Raw genomic sequence first — 10,692 nt, 5'->3', positions numbered from 1 at the left:
AAGCTGAGTGGGCTCCAGAGCCAGTCTGGACGACGTGGAGAAGAGGAAATTTTTTGACCCTACCAGGACTCGATCTCTGACCCCTCCATCTTCCAGCCCATAGCCAGTAGCTGTTCCTACTATAGGAATCAGTAAATCATTTTGTGTGTGTGTCCTAAGCTAGATGAATCCAGTCCACATGCACGTTATTTCTTTAAAATTTGTTCATGAAACGTACGTCCGAGGCCCTGTACAGTGTTTCATAATACATTTTTTTTGCAGTAAGGATTTGATAGCCCCTCCCCTTCTCCCTTCTTGTCTGTTGTGTGTGACTGACTATTGTGTTTTATTTGCACTGTGTGCATAAAAAGGTATGTATGCGATATCACATCTGTCTGACTGGATTTTCAACTTGAGAAGTGCTGGACTGATTCTGATGAAATTTTGTATGAACGTTACACTACTGGATGCCGTCACATACTTATACATTTTAATGTTCTACAATAGGTAATAACAATATGCCGACGTTCTTAATATTGTCAATCTCAAAGTTATTCTAAACAGCTAGGAGCATTCAGACTGCCAAGGTTTGAAGAACGCTCATGGAAGATCGGTATACCACAGTGTGGACTGCACCTTTATAGTCTTGTTCAATTTTGAGACCGTCTCCACAACACGCACTATGCTAGTAGTGTGACTTACATAAACCTACTACGTAACTGAAGTTTTGCTTGGTTTTCCTTGGTCCATTCAGGCAGATGCCGAGTAGTACCTTGGTCAGACAATGAGTGCTTCCTTCCAGATCCTTTCTAATTCATCAATAATCTTATCATCAAACATTATGTAGCCTAAATACTGAAAGAGTCTTAAATAAATCACAAACGCCTATAGTGTCAAATACTTGTATGCCAAAAATGTACCAAACCAACAACGAATGCTTATTATCAAGTTTCATACATATTGTACTGTTAGATTTTAATTAGCTACAAATTTAAATTCATGTCTCGAAATTTATAATTTTTTTAATACACTGCAAGAGAATATTGATTATCCTCGTTTGAAACAAATCTAACAATACGACACATTCAGCTGCAGAGATCATGTTACTGTTTTAGTATTTAAATTAAATTGAACATAATTCTCAGAGTTTTACTGCCATAATTCCCAATACCTTCTCATTTTTACAATGACCTTTATAAAAGTACCACTTCTGAGTATTCTTCGGTATTGTCATCCTCATTTGAATCAGTACGGCCACTATGTTCCTAAATGAGCACTTAATAATGTTAGAAGTTTTTCATTCTTTATTGCAGTCGTATAAATTTGAAGACTTTTGAAATGACAGGCATTTGGATTTTAATCAAAGTCAAATGCAGATATGATTTACACTTCAGAACAATAAGTTTTAGCAGAATTGATAAAGCCTTGGTTAAGAACAAGAACATTAGAGACCTGTATAGAGGAATAAATGACTTTAAGAGGGGTTACCAGCCTAGCAGTAACTAGCAGACACTCAAGGTTAACACAACAGCTGGTTCCACCTACCACCATACTCTCTTTTGTCTGCTATTCCCAAGTTGCATGCAAAAAGATTTGCTCATGACTTTTGGTACGATCTAAGTATATATGTTAAACACAAGCAGCGACAAATTGAAATTTGCTTACTACTATGCTTTTATGGTACTACGACAATTTGATTAAAATAGGAAAACAGATGTAGATTATAAGTGGGTAAGGACGCATTTATAAATTTTTATCGTTTTCGAAAACAAATTACCTATAGAAACCAGACAACAAATATATACACTTTTTATAACCGTTTTTATATTGTTAACTCCTTTTCAATACAAAGAGATTAAAAACAGATCATATAGACCACTTAGTATCTCATAAAGAAACTTAAGGTAATTTTGTTAAAGACACTTTAAATTTCTTCTGAAAATGTTTCTCTATTAGGGATTGGCAACTGGTGGCTCGAAGGCCGCATATGGCCTACAGACCATTTTTGTGAGGCCTGTCTATGAAATCTGATACACTGAAGGGACAAAAAATATAGAGAAAATGATAGCCTTCAGTACACTTGAATGGAAATAGATTTTCTACTACTTATGCACCCAGCCTTTATGGAGGTGGCAGTTGAATGTCGTTCGCCAGTGTCCAAAGCTTGCCAACCCCTGTTCTGCACAGAATAGGAATATTAATGTTCCTATAGCATAGGATCTCACTCATTTATTAAATATAAGGAATCCAATGTTACAATGCTGGTTTTGGCTGGAAACGCACCTTTGGTTTCAGTCACTCCTTCCACCTCTAATTCCTTGGTAGACAAACAGCAATACCTGCTTTTTAAGTGCTGCATCTACAAGTATATATACATTTTAAAATTGATCTAGGTCTGCTTTAAGCTTATCATATCCTTACATCCAGATATTGCCTGCTACAATGACAGGAACATTTGTTAAGCGCAGATATTTGGCTTTCAACCTAAACCTTCTGAGTTATTTAGGAATATGGCCATGTAAAGATGGGGCATCGGCATGGAAGAAGACTCTAAACCATATTATGATTCCAGTTATCCTCCTGCAACTGGTAGCATTCTACATAACAGAGCTGATTGATTTCTTTATAAACTGGGGCAACATCGCAGTATTGACCGAAATAATGTGCCAAATGTCGGCAAACACTTTGCTCATTTTTAAAATAACTTATATGGTATACAGAAGAACCCAGTTCCACAAACTAATCGATGTTTTGGAAGATAATTTTTTTGTGTCCAAAGAAGTAATAAACAAGGGCCAGGAATCAGTTTTAAAGAAATGTGATCAGCAGGTGAAAATATTTACCATTTTCTATCTGTGTTTAGGATTCTTTACAGGATTCTTTTGGATTTGTATTCCATTCATTGATAAGGATAACAAAGGGAATGTACTACCATTCCAAGCTTGGACACCGTTTGACATATCCCAGCCAACACATTATATAATTGCATACATAGTCCACATAATTCATTCATTTATTTTCGTTATTTATATTCCAGTAATTGGTATATTTATTGCCGGTATAATTTTACATGGCTGTGGACAATTCAAACTTCTTCAGTCCTCACTGAGTGGCCTCAAAGGTATTGTTTCACAAAGAATAAGAACAGAAAGTCAGNATGATACTGCAGATAGCAGTAATTGTCAGCTTGTAATTTGGGTGATTGTGAGAGCGGATGTGAAATAAAATTCGCTACATCAAATACATCGAGAAGTTATTTGTCGCGATATACCCCGCGATACGCGACATTATATTATATTTTAACTGAGAATCCAGAAACAGTATTTGGTTAAATGGTTAGCATGAAAGTACCCAGAATATCACAATCTATTAAAAATGTTACTTTGCAATTCTATACTTCAGCATCCTGTTGTAATTGTTTAACTTAACGTCCATGTATTTATCGTCCATCATAAACACATAAACAAGTGTTGCAATATTGATGGATGATAAATACGTGTACATGGACGTTATGTTACTTTGCATCTTAAATATCTTCAGTGGAAAGAGTTCAATGTTTCAGATACTGCACAGACTTGGAACATGTTTTGAGCCCACTTATGTTCATTCAGCTGCTGACTACAGGTTCAGCTATTTGTGTGGCATCTTTTCAGTTAGCAGAGGTACTTTATTGTTAGTTACTGGATGCATTTTAAGGAAGTTGCATGAAATAACGAATTAAGACCTGCATCAAACCAATCACAGTGACCTTGCAGTCTAAGGCATAAACTGTGGTCACTCACTCGAATGCTGGAATCATGGGTTCAAATCCCACTCAAGACATGAATGTCTGAGTGTGATTATTCTGGGTTAGTGTTGTTCTGTATGTATGGACCGCCTTGCAACAGATAGATTCCCCATCCAAGGAGTTCTACTATCTGTGTATAGAATTAAGAAACTGAAAAAGCAACCAGGGTCCAACTAAGAGCTGTAGAGTCATGATGATGATGATGATAAGGCCTGCATCATTCTTGCTGCTGTGCTACTTCATGATGATAATGAGGCAGTCAGTGGCTTTGATTTGTTTACCACAAATCCCGCAATAAGATACCAAGGTTTGGGACCTATTGCCAAAACAAAATGAATTCCTCATTTTCATCAAAAACATAGCTCACTGACTTAGTGCTTGCTTGTTACTGAGTTCCAAATATCTTCATATGTTTCTGTGAGGTTCACGTGGGCAGTGTTCGATTCTTCACAATGGCAGGCTTTCTGGTTGTGGGGCTGTTTGAATGTGGAATATATTTCTGGACTGGAGAGGAATTGATGTCTGAGGTAAGTACAACTTCAGGAATACACTCACAAAGTAGAAATATTGGACACCCATGATTGCATTCTTTTTTAACTATTTCCTTTTATTATATACACATATATTCACGGCAACTCATGAGTTCAGTTCGCAGAATGGTTCAAATCGTTAGCTTAAAGTGACAAGAAGTGAGAAGTAAGGTTTCTTTTATTAAAAATACCTCACACTAGCCACACAAAATTTAAATCTTGTAAGTCTTAGCTGTAGCATGAAAAATATGTTAATTCTCTGCAGTAAATATATTTTGATATGACAACTCTATAGGCCAAGTTATTTTGAAACATAAAAGCATCAGCCTCAATCAACGACTTGATCACAACATGATTTTCTGAATGCCGGAGTGAATCTGAGAGAGAACCTGAAAGTGTCAGCTTTAATACGAACTTAAAGTACTGCTGGCTGTGGGGAATGTCTCTAGAAACTGCAACAGTCCTTGTAAGATTTGAGGTTCTCACAGCAGAAAGTATTAAGATATGGTCATCTGGGATGTAATACCATATAATCTGGTAGAATTATGTTTATTACTTAGTATTATGTGATATTGTTTTATGATTAATGTTTAATGATTGTGACGAATGAACTTGAGTAGTAAGAAGTAAAAGGTTGTATTTCTAACAGTGTATGAATCTATGTTGTTATGATATGGCTTGATTTAATGTTACATCATGTATCTTTTTATGTTTTGTATGAGATTGTATCAGTTTGACGAGCTCTATATCCTATGGGTGCTAAAGCCCCTGTACAGGATTTGTGGAGTTATTTAATAATAATAAACAATAAACCCTCTACTAACTTACAGAATGTCACACCCCAGAAGATTGTAATATTGACCCCGTCTTTGCTTCAGGTAAGGAGAAACTATAAGGTAAGACAAATTAGTAAACTCTATGATTTAAAAATCTTGGAACTTTGTTGAAATATATTGTACATGGATGCCTGCATTATTAAATACTGGGCAGATACATAATGGAATTTGACACCAAATCTGCTCTCAGTGTCATGTTCTTTCCATTATTATTTGCCAATTTTTAATTTTCTACCTATTCATATTACAGGCTTGCACTATAAATAAACACACACACATGCATACAGCAGCATGCTAACCTCCCCTCCCCAACAAAAACCTAATACTCAAACACACACACACACACACCCATAGTGCACATATAATCTTATTGAATTTCACAGAAATGAAAAAGAAAACAGAAAAAATCTAAACTGTTAACAAGTCCTGTTCTCATGATGTGCATACTGAAGTCTGTGATGGCCTGATGGGCCCTTTTCTCCCACCCCTAATACAACTGGACATACTTGCCAGGGGAAGGTATGACATCTAGCATCTGCAAGCAGAAGGAACTTCCATGGAAAAGTAAGCTAAGGCTAGGATCAGTGAGGACAGACCCTTCATACCCTTGTGGAAACCAAAGCACATCTCTGCAAAGTTTGAGAAACATTTGTATGCAATACAAATTACAGAAAAATTATAAAATCATCAGCGTACTTTTTACGCCATGCTAAATGCAAAAAATTAAAATTAATCCAACTACTTTTTATAAATAAAGGCATTAAATGTTGGTGGGTTCCAGCCCCTTGGTCCCTTAAGGACAGGCAGACCCTGTGTGAAGGACCTTAGAGATATTTTAAATAAGGAGTGCTTCAGTTTCTGTTGTGTGTATGAGCCACACAATACAGAAAAAATGGAACACATGTGAGCACTCTGATGTGGGAGGATGAAAAGTTGGGCACCAGAAGCATAAACACTGAATAATAAAATTACAATTTTCATACACAGTGCCATTAAATATAGGATGTGGTGTGTTGCAGAGCTTGAAGATAGCAGATGCTGCTTATGAATGTAATGAATGGTACCAAGGGTCATCATATTTCAAGAGGTGTATTGCAATCATGATCACAAGGTCACAGATTCCAGTAAAACTCACATGTGGCAAGCTATGTGTTCTGTCCCTGGAGAACTATGCAAATGTTAGTATTCACCTATAACCTGAATTAAGAAGAGAATTCTTAATATTGAAACTAAGATTTACTGATTAAAAGTGTCACTTTTATAACCAGAAAGTCTAGGTAAATCATTGAGCATGTCATATTTATGCTGGATATTAACCAGAAATTTGATTGTCAAAATCATAGCCTTTCCACATTATAGAATATGAAAGCACAGCTAGATTTCTCGACATCAGATGCCACTTACTTACTCATGGAGCTGAGCCCTTCTGGAGGACCCGCCAATTCTGCAGCTACTCAAGACTTTCCCAGCATTTTATGGAACCCGAAGGTTCATTACCGCGTTCACAAGAGCCCTCCACTGGTCCCTATCCTGAGCCAGATCTATCCAGTCCATACCATCCCATCCTATCTCTCTAAGATGCATTCTAATATTATCCACCCACCTATGCCTTGGTCGTCCCTGTGGTCTCTTTCCTTCTGGCTTTCGCACCCTTTTCCTATACACATTCCTTGTCTCCCCCATTTGTGCTACATGACTTGCCCACCTCATCCTCCTTGACTTGATCATTCTAATTATACCTGGAAAAGAGTACAAGTTATGAAGCTCCTCATTATGCAGTTTTCTCCAATTTCCTGTCACTTCGTCCCTCTTCGGTCAAAATACTTTCCTTAACACCCTGTTCTCAAACACCCTCAATCTATGTTCCTCCCTTAATGTCAGAGACCAAGTTCCACACCCATATGGAAGCACAGGCAAAATTATAGTTCTGTATATTCTAATTTTTATGTTTTTGGACAGCAGATGAGAATACAAAAGGTTCTAGACTGAATGGTAGCAAGCATTACCCGAGTTCAATCTTCTCTTAATTTCCTCCTGAATCAGGTTTTGATCTGTTATCTGCCACTATCAGATTAATATATTTTAGTTGGAAAAGGAAGATATTCAAGTATGATTTATGTTCAATGAGACTGTTGCAGTTATTTGTAGTTAAGAGCTATGTTCATAAGTGGTCAATAAATCCAATACCAAATACAAAACCATGTCAAGGTTCATTTTAATACATGAAAATATATTTAATATTTTCAAGAATCCAAAGTAAATCACAAAATGTAAGTAAATTGAAAATAATACTTGGAGAAACACCAGTGCTCTTAACTTGCAAATTTAGGATGAAGATAATTTTTTGGGCATAGTAAAAATTCTAAAAACAGTTCTGTTTAAATGTGAAATATAAATCAGATGGATTTAGAATGAAGCAGCCTTGGTCACTGTGATTTTATTACTATCCAGAGTTTTTATGGATGGACTGAGTAAAACCCCTAGACATCCTTCTCAGGATAGCTTGCATGTAGATCAAAACTTGATTATAGAATCTACAGGATACAAAGTGGAAATGTTAGTATTTATTCATGATATTTGGCCCCACCGTTTACTTGGGAGTTGATATACAAGACCAGTCTAGAGCCCACAAATATTACTTGAGCCTTTTAACCAGTGTTTACAACACTATCTGTCTACATCCATCAGTGTGTACTAATATTAATTCAGATTATTGTACTGATATATTGGCAGGTTGTTAAGACTTCGTATTCGTTCTGCACAGTTCTAAGATCGATTCAAGACTACTAGAGAATATACCTTCAACAAAAAATTGAATTTCAGGTAGGCAAAGCCTCTTCTCTCTTCATTCAACAGACAGTCTTGTTATTGCATTCTTATAAAAGAGTTTATCATGACTACATGTATATACAGCAATACGTTCTTAATTTAATATAAAATATGGTGCCATGATCATAATTCACCACCTTATATACAGCAACATATGCAGTAAAAACAGAAGCAAACATTTAATAAGGAAGGCAAATCTGCATGAAAAAAAAATTGTTGTTAATTGTGCTATTTCCGTTCAACAATCAAGGTTAGGTAGGCAGCACACCAGCATGCGTCAAGACATGTCACAGTCAAGACATGATGTCTGCAACATGATGCAAAGAAAGGAGCACAGTTGAAACAAATGAGATTATGAAAACCGTCGCACACTGGTCTGAGTCTTGATGCTGACATCATGACTCAGACCAGTGTGCGGCAGTTTTCATAATCTCATTTGTTTCAACTGTGCTCCTTTCTTTGTGTCATGTTGTGGACATTGTGTCTTGACTGTCACATGTCTTGACACTTGCCAGTGTGCAGCTTACTTTAACATTCTACTGAATATGACTAATAGATGTACATCATGTTATTAATCTCTCTTCTTTTGACTTTTGTTAGAGTACAACATAATAAAGAAATCCTGTACTGCTGAATGTATGGCAGCGTTTCCCAGACTTCTCCATTTTTCAAACGCTTTTTTCATAAAGGAAAGGATATGTAAATGTTCATCTAAAGCGGATTTTTCTTTCAAGAAGTTCTCTCTTTACAGACACTCCCTTGTACTGATCATCCCCATGTAACTCAACTTTTACATGGTGTTTCTCAACTTAGTTCCTTGTTGTGAAAGGAATCTAATACAACAGACAGACTAAGGAAATAATATTTTTTAAAACATTTAAATATAACACCATCGCTCATATTATGTGTGTTTCTGTGACTAGTGAATACATATATTGATATTATCATGCAACTGAATGAGATAGATGGGTACTGGATTGATAACTGAATTCATTTCACACTTTTACAGCTCAAAAACACTTAACAGATCACTGTCACGCAGACCACTGTTCCCAGTCACGGTCCTCATTGCACTTCTGGGTGACATCTTCCAACAGTGGACGTTCCTCTGCCTTAGGGGGCACGTCCTTGCAGGTTGGAAACAATCAATGCCAACCTCATACTCTGACTGTAGGCTTCAGCCAGTACTCCCTTCAGCTGCTAGCTCCTGGGCTGGACTCACTTCCAACTACCAATCTCCAACTTCAGCTTTCAGCTGTCAACTGGCTTCTGAGTCAAACTAACTGGCGGATGGTCAGTTAAATCGCTGTTAGCCTTCACCAGCATTGTCATTCCTGGCTTCAGGCTCATCGAGATCCATGATCAAGATTAACTGACACTCCAAACTGAATTCTTATGTAGTCTTGGCACGGATCATATAGAAAACACCGCTTCCAATAGTTACTTCATTGCTGTATGTGTATGTTGCTTAGTGATGGCTCCACTATTGTTGTGTGCTTACACAGCAGTTGACTAGTAATAGCTGTTTCTCTGGTCCTTTATTCTAGCTGTCAGGCCTCATGTGACAATATTATCTTTTCACATAGAAGTGTAGCCATACCACTGACACCACCTGCTTTATTTGTAATCAAGATTTCTTTTTATAGTAATTACGCATAGGATGTAATAAGGAACATTCAAGGGTGACTTAGCCTGATTCTTGGTTTCAAGAATAGGGCCTGCTTCACTGCTACAAAGACCAGGCAAGAAGGACCCTGCAGAGCTTTCCTGGAAATTCAGTTCGAAAGTTGACTGGCGGGATCCTTTGGTAAAGTTACACTTGACAGGTTCTGAACTCCGTAAGTCAAAAGTGGGAAGGCCAGCAACCCACGCTACTGGTATAATTTTTCAAGCAGCTGTCAAAGACGGCGTTAGGACTTTAAGGTCCAAAGCCCCAAACTAGAGCTAGGTGACTGGAGCAGTGAGAAGTGTGGTTAACTCCCTAAATTCAAATTGTTCCAATCAGTCAAAATTAGGGTAGTAACTTGGAGGCAGAGTTGAAGCTGTGAAAATTTCTTGCTTCAAAGCAGAGTCAGTCTGCTAAAGCAGTCTCTGAACAACTCTCCAAGTGTACAGCCAAAAAATTAGCATCACTGGCAACTTGGTTTGAAAGTCAAAGTTAAATACAAAATTATGTTTAAGTGTGTTACTGGAACAATCTCTGAATAACTCTGCAAAATTAATTAGACACAAAAATTAGCATGAATCTTAATTTGGCTTAAAAGTTTAAGTGAAAGTGTAATCACTTCTAAGTGTTGTGCAAAAAAAAGCAGTCACTAAATAACTAGACAGTGATCCGGTCGCAAGAGTTTGAATGATTTCAAGTTTGTTTAAGGGATTAAGGACAAGTGCTGTTACCTGTATATCAAAAAGTGCTCATTAAAGCTATAAATACTCTTATCTTTCCTACTAACACAAGGCTCATATGAACCCTGAGACAGAATCTCATTTCTCTAGTGTGAATGCAGTACCTATCACCTGTAGTTTCCAGTTCATCCCCCCTTTTTCCTGAAAAGTAAGCCTTTATAGTAAGCTTACTGGCACCCAGCATTCATATAACCCATATCCCACAAACAACTAATATCCACAACAACAACAACAACAACAACAACAAAAAGGGAAGAACTGGATGAGAAGGATGCAGGAGCAACCTGCAAACTCGGAGTAACAACAGGTGAGAGGGAATAGCTAC

This window comes from Cryptotermes secundus, unplaced genomic scaffold (genome assembly GCF_002891405.2).
Source record: "Cryptotermes secundus unplaced genomic scaffold, Csec_1.0 scaffold248, whole genome shotgun sequence".
In the NCBI taxonomy this organism is placed as follows: domain Eukaryota; kingdom Metazoa; phylum Arthropoda; class Insecta; order Blattodea; family Kalotermitidae; genus Cryptotermes; species Cryptotermes secundus.
This window is presented reverse-complemented; position numbering follows the sequence as displayed.